The sequence below is a fragment of the Onychostoma macrolepis genome, chromosome 03 (genome assembly GCF_012432095.1).
Source record: "Onychostoma macrolepis isolate SWU-2019 chromosome 03, ASM1243209v1, whole genome shotgun sequence".
NCBI lineage: Eukaryota > Metazoa > Chordata > Actinopteri > Cypriniformes > Cyprinidae > Onychostoma > Onychostoma macrolepis.
Window position 1 is genome coordinate 5,629,137 of NC_081157.1, and position 14,092 is coordinate 5,643,228.

The 14,092-nt window shown below is 38.5% G+C and overlaps 1 pseudogene; it reads left to right on the forward strand.

Annotated features, from left to right (window-relative positions):
• The first annotated feature begins 5,018 nt into the window (after window positions 1-5,018).
• Window positions 5,019-14,092, forward strand: part of LOC131534131 (myosin heavy chain, fast skeletal muscle-like) — a 37,092-nt pseudogene continuing 28,018 nt past the window's right edge.

Below are 14,092 nucleotides of genomic sequence, written 5' to 3' on the forward strand. Positions count from 1 at the left end.
ATTAGTGCAATGAGTGATTAGTGACAGCTGTGATCAGTGTTGGATGATGGGAAATGGAGTCCATGTGGTGTGTGGTGTGAAAGTCCATGTGGTGAGCGAGTGACCTCTGGTGGTGAATGGACGGAAGTGCAGACCAGATTCGTGACAGTAAGGGCTGACTGGTGAGGATGTAGACAGATGTCTTCTCTGACATACATGGAGTATTTTAACGCTGTGAGATAATAGTACAATTTGTGTGTTTTTTTTGTTTGTTTGTTTTTTTTGACATTTCAATGATTTATAAGTGATTAAACCTCTGGGGTCGACAAACGCGGATACGCATTTTGAGGCAGATTTTCCTGATGAGGCGGAAATAAGCTTGAATTACAGAAATACAGATAAGAGCAATACACCATTCGAATCTGTAAGGGGTCTACTTTTATTTGTATACACTCATAATAACAACTAAACTTTGTGCTTTTGAAGAATAAAGAAAACAAACAGGGTGCGTTCTCAGTCTTCACTCTCTCTGCAAACTGCTTTTTGAAACACGTCACTAAAAGCCGGCGGAGGAGGAGATCTTCTATACCGAGTAAGTAATGTTTCTTATTGGCATTCGATAATGTGTTGTTGTGACAAAGTTGAACGCATTTACTAATTGAACTTTTCCCAAACTATAACTCCAGAATAAAATGTGTAAAATCGAGTGCAACATTTTGAAATATGATAGGCAACCTTTCATTGCATTTAAATGTTGCACGACGTGAGGACAGTTATATGTTCTATGCTTTATTTATTTTGAATATTAAAAATATGTAGGCCTATATATTATAATAAATATAATGTACTGTTTTTGCTGTACTTTGGATCAAATAAATGCAGGCTTGGTGAGCTGAAGACACTTCTTAAAAAAAAAAACATTACAAATCTTACTGTTTAAATAATTTGACTGATAGTGTATGTATTGTCACCATGTTTGCTTTGTCCGTTCATTGTGTTGCTCATGTCTGTTTTGTGTTTTCTCATGCAGTTTCTGCTGTCTCCTGTTTTCCTGGGTTCCAGTTTCCTGCCACTGTTTTGGATATTTTGGATATTGCACCCACGATGTCTTGACTCTTCTGTTGTTTATTTGTTTATTTGTTCCTAATAAACTGTTTAACTGCACTCGCAGTTGAAGTGAATCTCAAGTTATTTTATGTGATAGTTATATGTATACACATTTCTTTTTTCCTCAGATTCTTTCTTGTAACTCTTCCCTCTCAGTCACACACCTGACTCAATGGCTCATTATGGAGCTCATTATGCGGGCCTTTGTCTTCTCAGGTGTCAGTCACAGCATTATCCAGGATAGTTCACGCCCCCTCGCATAGAGCCTTTCTACTCCAAAAGTGACTTAGAAAATTTAAATCAATATATCGTTTTCTCTGAATGAGTGAGTTAAATTATTTTCAGATCATTTTGAAGCAAATATTCTAGGCTACAAGATCCAGTTCTCAAAAGTCTTGTGAACAAATGTTCTGTATGTGTTTTATGGCCTTATTTGAGTTACTTTAAAATTTTAGTTTTTTTCTAACCACGCATAAACGTTTTCTCAAAAACACAATCACGTACGTACAAGTTGCTCACATATTATTGTAGCCCAGTTTGTGCTGAATACAGTGTTTTTAGACTTTAGCCATTAAAATGTTTATAAGCAGCTGAAAAAAAGCACAAATGTCAGGGCATGTCAAAACTTCTCCGGGGGCCCCAAAACACCCTCAGACCCCAGAGGGTTAATAATATATTAACTAGTAACTCAAGCTGGTGGGACTGAACCTGCTGTGCTCTCCAGCTGCTGTAGCCCACACCCATCAAGGTTCACTGAGTGAACTACACTGCAATAACAAATACAATCATTTACTGCCACTTTCCACTCATTCCACACATCCACTATCATTGAAAGATGGCGCTAGTGTGTTTGGCCGGCCATCTGCTGCTTTCAGTTTTATTTGTGTTTGTGTTGTTTTTATTGACTGTTTTTAAAAAGACTCTCTACTGGTGTATGATCGCCAAGCATTTCTCAACATTAGATCTGCCATGGAAAATAATGTAATTCACGATTTGGGTAGACAGAAAACTTTGCCCCCTCCTCCACTTCTACATGGATTACCTGCTTACCTCTGCCGAACGCCGTATCCAGACAGAGACGACGGGGTAAACGCGGTGGCCTGCTTGTAAAAATCAAGGCTCATCTAGTACGATTCCCCTACGCTGATCTCTGTGGTCTATTGGCGGAATATGATGCAGGTTACTGCTTTGTTTCTCACCGTTCCTTGGAATCTGTGTATACCTGGTTGGTACCGGTGGTAGACTGGATGTTTTGGCACTATTCTCTGAAATCCTTCCAGACTATTGTCCGCTCTGCAAATTTCATAGCCTACCAAAAAAATTTTTAGTTGCTTGTATTCTGACTTGACTGTTTTATTTGCATGAAGACAGTATTTCACAATTGTATTCTAAATTGTATTCCTATACACTGGATAAACAATGCAAAAACTACATTCAAGACAAGTAAATTATTTTGTGGTTCGATGCTTCATATTTGAATTCATGCACTTAAAACAGACGTGGTGTGATTACAAACCGTACCGTATTCATGTAGAAATGCATCTGGAAATATAACTCACCATGCTTAGAACCATTTGGCCCAAAGTTGAATAAGTACTACACCACATGTTGACTGTTGTCTGTAAATTTATATTTAAATCAAACAAAATTCTTAGGTTTGTGACTCCAACACAAAGTCAGTTAATAGCTGGTAATAATCTACAACAATAGTATACTGCAGCAGCTAATAAATGTTAACATAACATGAATATAGACTCTAGAGCAAGTCATAAACATTGTTTATTACTTTTTTATTAATTTATTTCAAAGGTACAGTAAATTGGAAAAAAGCAGTGTACTTACTGAGCAATCTTACAGTAATGTCATGATAGGTCAGACGAGTCTTCACCGTGGCCTGGATGAGTAACCTAAACTTCATAATACAAACATGAGCTCTCACTGTGCTATATTTATGATTTGTCCATATATGAACATGCTGTTTATAACTTTGAGAGTCATTATAACACCATGAAATAAGATTCGTATGTGCCGTGACCACTGAGGTTTTATTGCCCAATAAAAATCTGCCAGAGATATTATTTTTTCATTTGGAAGGACTGTTACGGTCCAGCTCTGGTAATTCATCTAGGTTTTAATGCCCTGCTTGCCAAACTTCTCAAGTTGGTCAAGAGGAAAATCTTTTCTCACATTCCTGTGATCGAACTAGAAATTGCATACAGTGAGCTCTTTGTGATTTTGTAAAAGATTTAAATATGTATCCAAAAGTTGACATTATATGCAAACACTGTTACTTGACTGTATTTGCAATTGAAGAGGAAATAATATGGATGCTAAATGTCCAAAAACAAATGTTAGAACTTGCTGAACACAGGAATTTATCAGGTAAAACAAAGGTAAGAATGGTAAATGACATCATGTGATTTAGCAATATCAATCGTTATGTAATAGATAGTTGGCCAAAACATAAGTTGTATATTACCTTTGATCAAAAGTAAAAACTTTTAGTCATCACATTGGGTCAGTCTTGCTGTCACCTCTAAAATTAAATAGCAGTGGCAGCTGAGTGCTTCCTTACATCTGAACTAAGTTCCTCCTCTTTGCCAAGATTAAAATAAGATTCGATATTGAAATAAGACCTCAGTGACAACAAATTAAACATGTAAACTAACAAATACACACAACAAGAAAGCCTACATTAAAAAGAAGAAACACAACATGAAAAAACACGGACTGTAAAACTTTTATGCCATATAAGTGTATTATCCAAATGTCTATGATGAATGTGTTATTGCTTTAAATTAAAACATATCAACATCATGAATATAAGTATAGAAAGGATGATCAGTTGATGTAAACCATGAGAATAATTAAAATATCACATGCTCCAGCAAACATGTTGCTATTTTCCACTAGGACTGAGATCATTGGTGTGCACCTGCCCAGCCTTCAGGACTTGTACAACTCCAGAGTGAAGAAATGGGCAGGTAACATCATCAAAGACCCCTCTCACCCCAGACACAACTTGTTTGCACTTCTCCCTTCAGCCAGACGCTACAGATCTCTGTGCAGTAGAACATCTAGGCATAAAAACAGTTTTTTCCCCCATGCCATCTCCAGCTTAAATAGCTAACACGTGGATCACTACCTGTGTTCTGTAATTCATTCTCCATCTTTAATTATTGCCTCCCTCTCAAGTATTATGTAAATACACATACATATGTTTATCTATACAGCTGTATATAGAGTAAATAATGCACAAATCTGTACATAAATCTACTGTTCCAGATTCATACTTATTATTATTAGGATTATTATCCATTGTTAAGTCTTACTATTTAAATGTTTTTTTTTCTGTTCTCATGTCACATGTGTATTTATGTATGTATGTATGTATGTATGTACCAGGAGCACCTTAAAACCACAACAAATTCCTCGTGTGTTTGCGCACACCTGGCGAATAAAGCTAATTCTGATTCTGATTCTGATTCTGAGATACATCATCATAAACCAAGTAGAAGAACATGACCAAATCCAGCTGGACAGTTTAGCTGAGTGTTCAGTAAATACACTATATAAACGACAGCCTCTGATTGCAGCACAGTTGCCCATCAAAGGTGGGTGAGTTAAACCATCTATCTATCCATCTATCTATCTATCTATCTATCTATCTATCTATCTATCTATCTATATGTGTGTGTGTGTGACTAGTCATTTATATATATTTTTTTCAGAATCCTGAATTTGACTGCTGCGATTTATATCTGAGCATAATACAGGGTAAATAACTTGTGACAATATGATCTGTTTGGAGGTTTCACTGATTGGAATGTATTAGGAGAGTTAGAGTTGAAAGTTAGACAATGACAATCAAAAAGTGAATCTAAGTATATCAGCATGGTGATGTCAGTTCTGCTCCACAGTGAAGTACAATCATGGGAGATGGTGAAATGGAGTGTTTCGGCCCGCGGCCATTTACCTCCGGAAGCCAGAAAGAGAGCGAATCGAGGCTCAGAACACCCCCTTTGACGCCAAATCAGCGTTCTTCGTGACAGATCAAGCTGAGATGTACTTGAAAAGTACTCTTGTTAGTAGAGAGGGTGGCAAAGCTACTGTCAAAACTCACTGTGGGAAAGTAAGTAGCATAGAGTAAACAAACAAACAATCAAAAAACTATTTCATATGTTACTGTGCTTGAGTTCAGAAGTTTTTCTTAAATAGTGTAGAAATGCGTGTACAAAAAGTCTAAACAATGTTCATTACAGACTGTCACAGTAAAAGAAGATGAAATCTTCCCAATGAATCCTCCCAAGTTTGACAAAATGGAGGACATGGCCATGATGACCCACCTCAATGAGCCTGCTGTGCTGTTTAACCTCAAAGAGCGTTACGCAGCATGGATGATCTATGTAAGTAAATCAGAATTTATTCCTGGAATAGGGCAGCAACATTGTAAAACTGGATGATCTCCATTTCAGACCTACTCTGGCTTGTTCTGCGCCACTGTCAATCCATACAAGTGGCTCCCAGTGTACGACGCAATTATTGTGTCTGGATACCGAGGCAAGAAGAGGATTGAAGCCCCACCTCACATCTTCTCCATCTCCGACAACGCCTACCAGTTTATGCTCACTGGTAAGTGGATTCCTGCAGTCTCAATAAATAACAGTTAAAAAGACAAAGAAAAAAATACACTTTATAATAACAAGTGTGACGTATGTAAGGAATAAGGTACGAGAGGCCATGCTGTATTGTGAATAAATCACGGCTGAAGGGCGTTGTTAGGCACGACGCGAAGCGGAGGCCTCGAGGACCTTATTGCTTTTATAAAACGGTTACCACACAATCAAAAAATATGAAAACCCAAAATGTATGTATTGAAATGTTACTTTTTTGAAGCAAGTTCGTTAAATGCTGTCCTTCCGCTAAAAAATAGTTCCTGACAGCAACAGTAAATAGCAAGAGAATGTTCCGAACCTGCCTCTCGTCTAATGGAGCTTAAATAAAAATTTATTTATTTTTTAAACACCATATATGATATTTTGTCACACACATACATCTGCTTATCTCTCAGCTTGAGAAAACTTCTGTTTTCCGTCTTTTAATTTTAAAACAGACCGATTCGCGGCACAGCGCGAGTTTGCAAGCGTCATTACAGTGTAAACTTATGGACATACAGAATCATACCTGAATCAGAAAACTAATAAATTCAGTAATATTCCCTCCTCACTTCGGAAACTGCAGTCACTCAGACACGTGCCGCACACATCTCCGCATAAGAAGCATTTATTTAGACAGAGGAAGGGCGGGGTCTCAAAATTAAAGATGAAAGATGCAACATAACGCCAGCAGGGGTCACTCATGCTTCATTAAATAAATAACAAACAGTTAATTCTGCCGAAATACATAATACATTAAACAGTTTTGATGGTATTGATTGTTTATGTTGCTAAGGGTGGTTGCTAAGGGTGTTGCTCAGTGATACACAGAATGGTTCGGTGAAGCGGTCATAGCCGTGCTGTATTGTGAATAAAACACAGCTGCCGACCAATCAGAATCGAGGAATGGAACTAATCGTTTTATAAGTAAGGGATAATCAACGGCTAGCTGTGCATTAAACGATTTGAATGCATGACGTGGAGGCGAAGAACCGCCCAACGCGCAGCGGAGGCCTCCGCGAAGTGCATTCAAATCGTTTAATGCACAGCTAGCCGTTGATTATCCCGTTTATGCCATGGTCATTTGCCAGCATTCACATATTAAAGATGTTAATAATATTTGCGCTGCAATATTTGACCGGAACGATAAAAATGACGGTTATTTTCATCTGTATTACTATTCAACTGTAACTGTATGTTTTTATGGTTACCAATGTTTATAGGAAGCACATTAATATGGAACGTGATTGAACTGACCTGGAACTACCTGTGCAGTTAAACGAATTTAATCAACACCTGCCAGCCAATCAGAATCCAGTATTCAGACAGACCATGGCATAATAGTGTATAATTCATTGTCTATAAATTGCTGTTTTGACAGAGGATTGATGCTTTTTATCCTTAGTTAACAACTACTTAGTAAACGATACCTAAATAAGGTTTTTAAGCTGAGGAAAATGAGTGGTACAGTTCAAATTAATGTTTAATTAGTAAGTACTTCATAACAACCATTATTTTGCATTATTGTATAAAAAGTTACTTTCTTCTATATGCACGTATATGAATAAATAAATTAAATGTTAAGTTTAGGATGTAGCCTATTAATCTAATACCAATGCAAGAAAAATAACAAACTTCACAAACACTTTATAGCTTCAAGTTAATATAGAGTGCTACCTATTTTAGAAATCCTGTTAACATTTTATGATTTGATTTCAGATCGTGAGAATCAGTCTGTCCTGATTACGTGAGTAAATATTCTTCTGCTGACACAACCTGAAGCTTTTCAATTATAATTGTAAATCAATAAAAGATTTATGACTAAATGATGATCTCATATAAATCTCCAGCGGAGAATCTGGTGCAGGAAAGACTGTGAACACAAAGCGTGTCATTCAGTATTTTGCAACTGTTGCGATGGCTAGTCCAAAGAAGGCAGAGCCTGTCCCTGGAAAAATGCAGGTTAGTCAATACCTATTCTAGACAATGTTACTAATGACAGTGTTTGTAATTCACCTCACGACTACCCACTGTCCTACAATTACATCTAGGGATCACTGGAAGACCAGATCATTGCAGCCAACCCTCTGCTGGAGGCTTATGGTAATGCCAAGACTATAAGGAACGATAACTCCTCTCGTTTTGTAAGTTGCACCTATGAATCATCATTAATAACAGCATAAATTTTCAATCACAATTTCAAAGCAGGCAAACAGTTATCAATGATTTCAATCTAGGGTAAATTCATCAGGATTCACTTTGGGACCACTGGTAAACTGGCCAAAGCAGATATTGAAACTTGTGAGTCAACACTGTTTTAAGCCAAACATTTTATTTGGAGGCTAAGATGTGGGTTAATCAATTGAAAACGTATTTTTTTCCTCTTTTTTTTTTTTCATGGAAAGATCTGCTAGAAAAGTCAAGGGTAACATTCCAGCTGTCTGCTGAGAGGAGTTACCACATCTTCTACCAGCTCATGACTGGACACAAGCCAGAGCTGCTCGGTGAGAAATCTACAGGATTGTGTTTTTCAGTTGTTTCCATGTTTGAGAGCACTATTAACATACTGCACATCAACTCTTTACAGAGGCCCTGCTCATCACCACCAACCCTTATGACTATCCAATGATCAGCCAGGGTGAAATCACTGTCAAGAGTATCGATGACGTGGAGGAGTTCATTGCCACAGATGTATGTGGACAGCTGCAATATTATTATTAGTAGTAGTATTTTTAGATTCTATGCAATATATCTGAGCAAACAAACATCAGAATAACACCAGCTTGAACTGATTACTGCATGACACAGCATAAAATACCCTTCTTTTTTGACTCCAATAAACAATGTGATTTATTTGGTCTGTGTAAAAACAGACTGCCATTGACATCCTTGGCTTCACTGCTGATGAGAAAATCAGCATCTACAAGCTGACGGGTGCTGTGATGCATCATGGGAGCATGAAGTTCAAACAGAAGCAGAGAGAGGAGCAGGCCGAACCTGACGGCAATGAGGGTAATAAAAGTTTAGCATATATTAACATATAAACATTCACTTAATTAGCAACAATAATGCATAAAACTCTGCTTCCTTAGCGGCTGATAAAATCGCCTACCTCATGTGCCTCAACTCCGCTGAAATGCTGAAAGCTCTGTGCTACCCCAGAGTGAAGGTTGGGAACGAGATGGTGACCAAAGGCCAGACAGTACCACAGGTGATGACTTTATTAACACATTTAACTTATGGATACAGTGAGAAATGTCTCAGACATAGTCATCGTGAGAGACCTTTGAATTTCTCAGGTGAACAATTCAGTCTCGGCACTCTGCAAGTCTGTCTATGAGAAAATGTTCTTGTGGATGGTCGTCCGTATCAATGAGATGTTGAACACAACACAGCCTAGACAGTTCTACATCGGTGTGCTGGACATCGCTGGATTTGAGATCTTTGATGTGAGTATCAGTCATTAATGTCTCTGAAAGAATCAAGACATACAAGATAACAGTGAGTTGCAATAATTGCTTCTGTTGAATTATCATTTCAACAGCTTGGAGCAGCTTTGCATCAACTTCACAAATAAGAAACTGCAACAGTTCTTCAACCATCACATGTTTGTTCTGGAGCAAGAGGAGTACAAGAAAGAAGGCATTGAATGGGAGTTCATTGACTTTGGTATGGACTTGGCTGCCTGCATTGAGCTCATTGAGAAAGTAAGAGGATATTCAGTAAATTAAAATAACTATTCTCACTGTGGCTGTACTTGAGTGTGAATATTTCTTCAACAGCCAATGGGCATCTTCTCCATCCTTAAAGAGGAGTGCATGTTCCCAAAGGCTACAGACACAAGCTTCAAAAACAAGCTGCATGACCAGCATCTGGGCAAAACTGCAGCTTTCCAGAAGCCCAAGCCTGCCAAAGGTAAGGCAGAGGCCCACTTCTCTCTGGTGCACTACGCCGGCACTGTGGACTACAACATTGGTGGCTGGTTGGACAAGAACAAGGATCCACTGAATGACTCAGTTGTGCAACTTTACCAAAAGTCATCGCTCAAAGTGCTGGCCTTCCTGTATGTCGCTGCTGCTGCTGAAGGTACAAACATCTGCATTTCCTTTGTGTTTTAATTATGTACAAGACACCTGCTTATACAAAAAAAAAAAAAAAAAAAAAAGTATAAGATCATCAGAACGCAACAAACTGTGTGATCACAGATTTTGGAGTTTCAAAATATGAAGTATATCTATGCAGGATTTGCAGTTAGATTCAACAAGATGTAAATAGAGATTTATTGAAGAGGTTAATGGAAAGCAACACAAGATTAACAACAACAAAAAAACTTCTGTCATTGATATAAAACAGAGGGAGGTGCAAAGAAAGGAGGCAAGAAGAAGGGTGGTTCCTTCCAGACGGTGTCTGCACTTTTTAGGGTAAACAGATTCTCTCTCTTAATGAAGTTTGTGAAATTTTTCAACATTACAGATTAGATTAATTACAAACCTTTCCACAGGAGAACTTGGCTAAACTGATGTCTAATCTGAGGAGCACTCACCCTCATTTTGTGCGCTGCTTGATTCCTAATGAATCCAAGACTCCAGGTAATCTTGATCCTTGAAGACTCAAATGCATCACAGTTTTGAAAAAATGTCTGGAACCTTAAGAACATTTTCAATTCAGGTCTGATGGAGAACTACCTGGTTATCCACCAGCTCAGGTGTAATGGTGTCCTGGAGGGCATCAGAATCTGCAGGAAGGGTTTCCCCAGCAGAATCCACTACGGTGACTTCAAGCAGAGGTAAAGACATATTTTTGCAACTTCTTACTTAGAGATGATGTATCACCTAATCTCCGCTTCCTTACATGATAACACAAGAATATGACTCTTCCCTAAATGTCCTCTAGATACAAAGTATTAAACGCTAGCGTCATCCCTGAGGGACAGTTCATTGACAACAAAAAGGCTGCAGAGAAACTCTTGGGCTCTATTGATGTTGACCACACCCAATACAAATTTGGACTCACCAAGGTGAGCTACTCAGCAAATACACCATGTGGACAAAACTATTTCAACTCTTTCCTTCTCATTTTTGACTCTGCTAAAACACAATGACATTGTAGAGAATTCATTGCTTCCAAATGTACTGCAACAGTCTGAGGAAGGAAGGCCCCGAAGCTTTTGAATAGGGGTTCAAGTCTAGGCTTTGTGCCAGTCAAGTTATTCCACACCACACCAGTTTTTCCACAAATTATTACCCCAAAATATTATATATGGACCCCACTTTGTGTACTGGACACTGTCATGCCTCTCCAAACTGTTACATCAAAAAAGAAAGGACAGAATTCTCTCAAATGTCATTCTATAGTATAGTATAGAACATAATATATATTTTTTCCCACTGAAATTACTGGAACAGCCAAACTCAATTATTATTAGGGCCATATAGTGTATCGACGCTGAAAAGCACTTATTGGCTTATTCAACATTACACCACTAACATATTCCAAATGTTGTTGTAGGTGTTCTTCAAAGCTGGTCTGTTGGGTACTCTTGAGGAGATGAGAGATGAGAAATTAGCAAATCTGGTTACCATGACTCAGGCTTTGTGCCGTGGATATGTCATGAGGAAGGAGTTTGTCAAAATGATGGAAAGGAGGTACAATGAACTTACAATAATGTTTGGAACACGACTGTTTAGTACCACAGAGTGATAAAGACTGATTTACTGATTACAATTTACACAGGGAGTCAATTTATACCATTCAATACAACATCCGCTCATTCATGAATGTGAAACATTGGCCATGTATGAAGGTGTACTTCAAGATCAAGCCTCTTCTGAAGACTGCAGAGACTGAGAAAGAAATGGCAGCCATGAAGGAGAATTATGACAAAATGAAAGAAGATTTAACAAAGGCATTAGCTAAAAAGAAGGAGCTTGAGGAGAAAATGGTGTCACTTGTTCAGGAGAAAAACGATCTTCTACTGCAAGTAACTTCTGTGAGTATTTCAGCTCTAACTGATCTTAATATAGATCCTACAGCTATAAACATAAGTCATTAACTATGTCCATGTCAATCAACAGGAATCTGAAAACCTCTCTGATGCTGAGGAGAGATGTGAAGGGCTCATCAAAAGCAAGATCCAGCTCGAGGGCAAACTCAAAGAGACAAACGAGAGACTGGAGGATGAGGAGGAAATCAATGCTGAACTGACTGCCAAGAAGAGGAAACTGGAGGATGAATGCTCCGAGCTGAAGAAAGACATCGATGACCTGGAGCTCACCTTGGCCAAAGTGGAGAAGGAGAAACATGCAACAGAAAATAAAGTCAGTTTTTTTATTATACATATATATATATATATATATATATATATATATATACACACACACACACACACACACACACTGCAGATTGTGATTCAGGCTGTTGATAATGAAACCAGTTATCAATGTTTCCATTTAGGTGAAAAACCTGACGGAGGAAATGGCCTCCCAGGATGAGAGCATTGCCAAGCTGACCAAAGAGAAGAAAGCCCTCCAAGAGGCACACCAGCAGACTCTTGATGACCTTCAGGCAGAGGAAGACAAAGTCAACACTCTGACTAAAGCTAAGACAAAGCTTGAGCAGCAAGTGGACGATGTAAGATGTCTGGCATAAGAATAAGACCATGAATCAATGGGAATCAATGAGAAATTAATATTGTTGCTAATTAATATTTTAATGCTCTGATTTGTCACAATAGCTTGAGGGCTCACTGGAACAAGAGAAGAAGCTCCGTATGGACCTTGAGAGAGCCAAGAGAAAGCTTGAGGGTGATCTGAAACTGGCCCAGGAGTCCATCATGGACCTGGAGAATGACAAACAGCAATCAGATGAGAAGATCAAAAAGTGAGTGGGCATCAGATTTTGAACTTTACACAATTACACAAAATAAGTATTTGGCACATTTTATAAAACAATACTTTAAAAACAGGAAGGACTTTGAGACAAGTCAGCTTCTCAGCAAGATTGAGGATGAACAGACTTTGGGAGCACAGCTTCAGAAGAAGATCAAAGAACTTCAGGTAACACTAACTCTAGTCTATCTGATGTGAAATGGTGAAGTAGATGCATAGCTGGAAAAATCCACATTACAAATATCAATAATTATTTATTTATTTATTTATTTATTTATTTTTCCAATTAGGCCCGTATCGAGGAGCTGGAAGAAGAAATTGAGGCAGAGCGAGCTGCTCGTGCCAAAGTGGAGAAGCAGAGAGCTGATCTCTCCAGGGAACTTGAAGAGATCAGTGAGAGGCTTGAGGAAGCTGGTGGTGCCACTGCTGCCCAGATTGAGATGAACAAGAAGCGTGAAGCCGAATTCCAGAAGATGCGTCGTGATCTGGAAGAGTCTACTTTGCAGCATGAAGCTACAGCTGCAGCTCTCCGAAAGAAGCAGGCAGACAGTGTGGCTGAGCTCGGAGAACAGATCGACAACCTCCAGCGGGTCAAGCAGAAGCTGGAGAAGGAGAAGAGTGAATACAAGATGGAGATTGATGACTTGACAAGCAACATGGAGGCTGTGGCTAAAGCAAAGGTAATGTCACTAGATGATCATTAATAAGTGCAAAATCATCTTTACAAACATATTCATTAAATCTCTAATCTCTGTAGGTTAATTTAGAGAAGATATGCAGTACACTTGAAGACCAGCTGAGCGAAATCAAGGCCAAAAGTGATGAAAATAGTCGCCAGTTGAACGACATGAATGCACAACGAGCAAGACTTCAGACTGAAAATGGTAAGAGAGTAAGATACACGTGTAAAAAAACCTCAAAACAAAATTGAGTTTGATTCTGATATTATATTTCATGCTAATATCTGTAACCTCTTTCTAAGGTGAATTTAGCCGTCAACTGGAAGAGAAAGAAGCACTTGTTTCACAGTTAACTAGAGGAAAACAGGCTTATACTCAGCAAATCGAGGATCTCAAAAGACATATTGAGGAAGAAGTCAAGGTAGAGTTGCACATATTATTTTGTTTTGATAATCAAATGATTTTAATGCTTTTTTGAAGAGTGTTTAAAATCCCAAAATGCGCTGCCTTATAGGCCAAGAATGCTCTGGCCCATGCGGTTCAGTCTGCCCGCCATGACTGTGACTTGCTCAGAGAGCAGTATGAGGAGGAGCAGGAGGCCAAAGCTGAACTCCAGCGTGGAATGTCTAAGACCAACAGTGAGGTGGCCCAGTGGAGAGCCAAATATGAGACTGATGCCATCCAACGCACTGAAGAGCTCGAGGAAGCCAAGTAAATACAACAACAAAAAACACGAGTTTTCAGTACCCTATATTTAATATCACAAATATTAGTAAGAATTCAT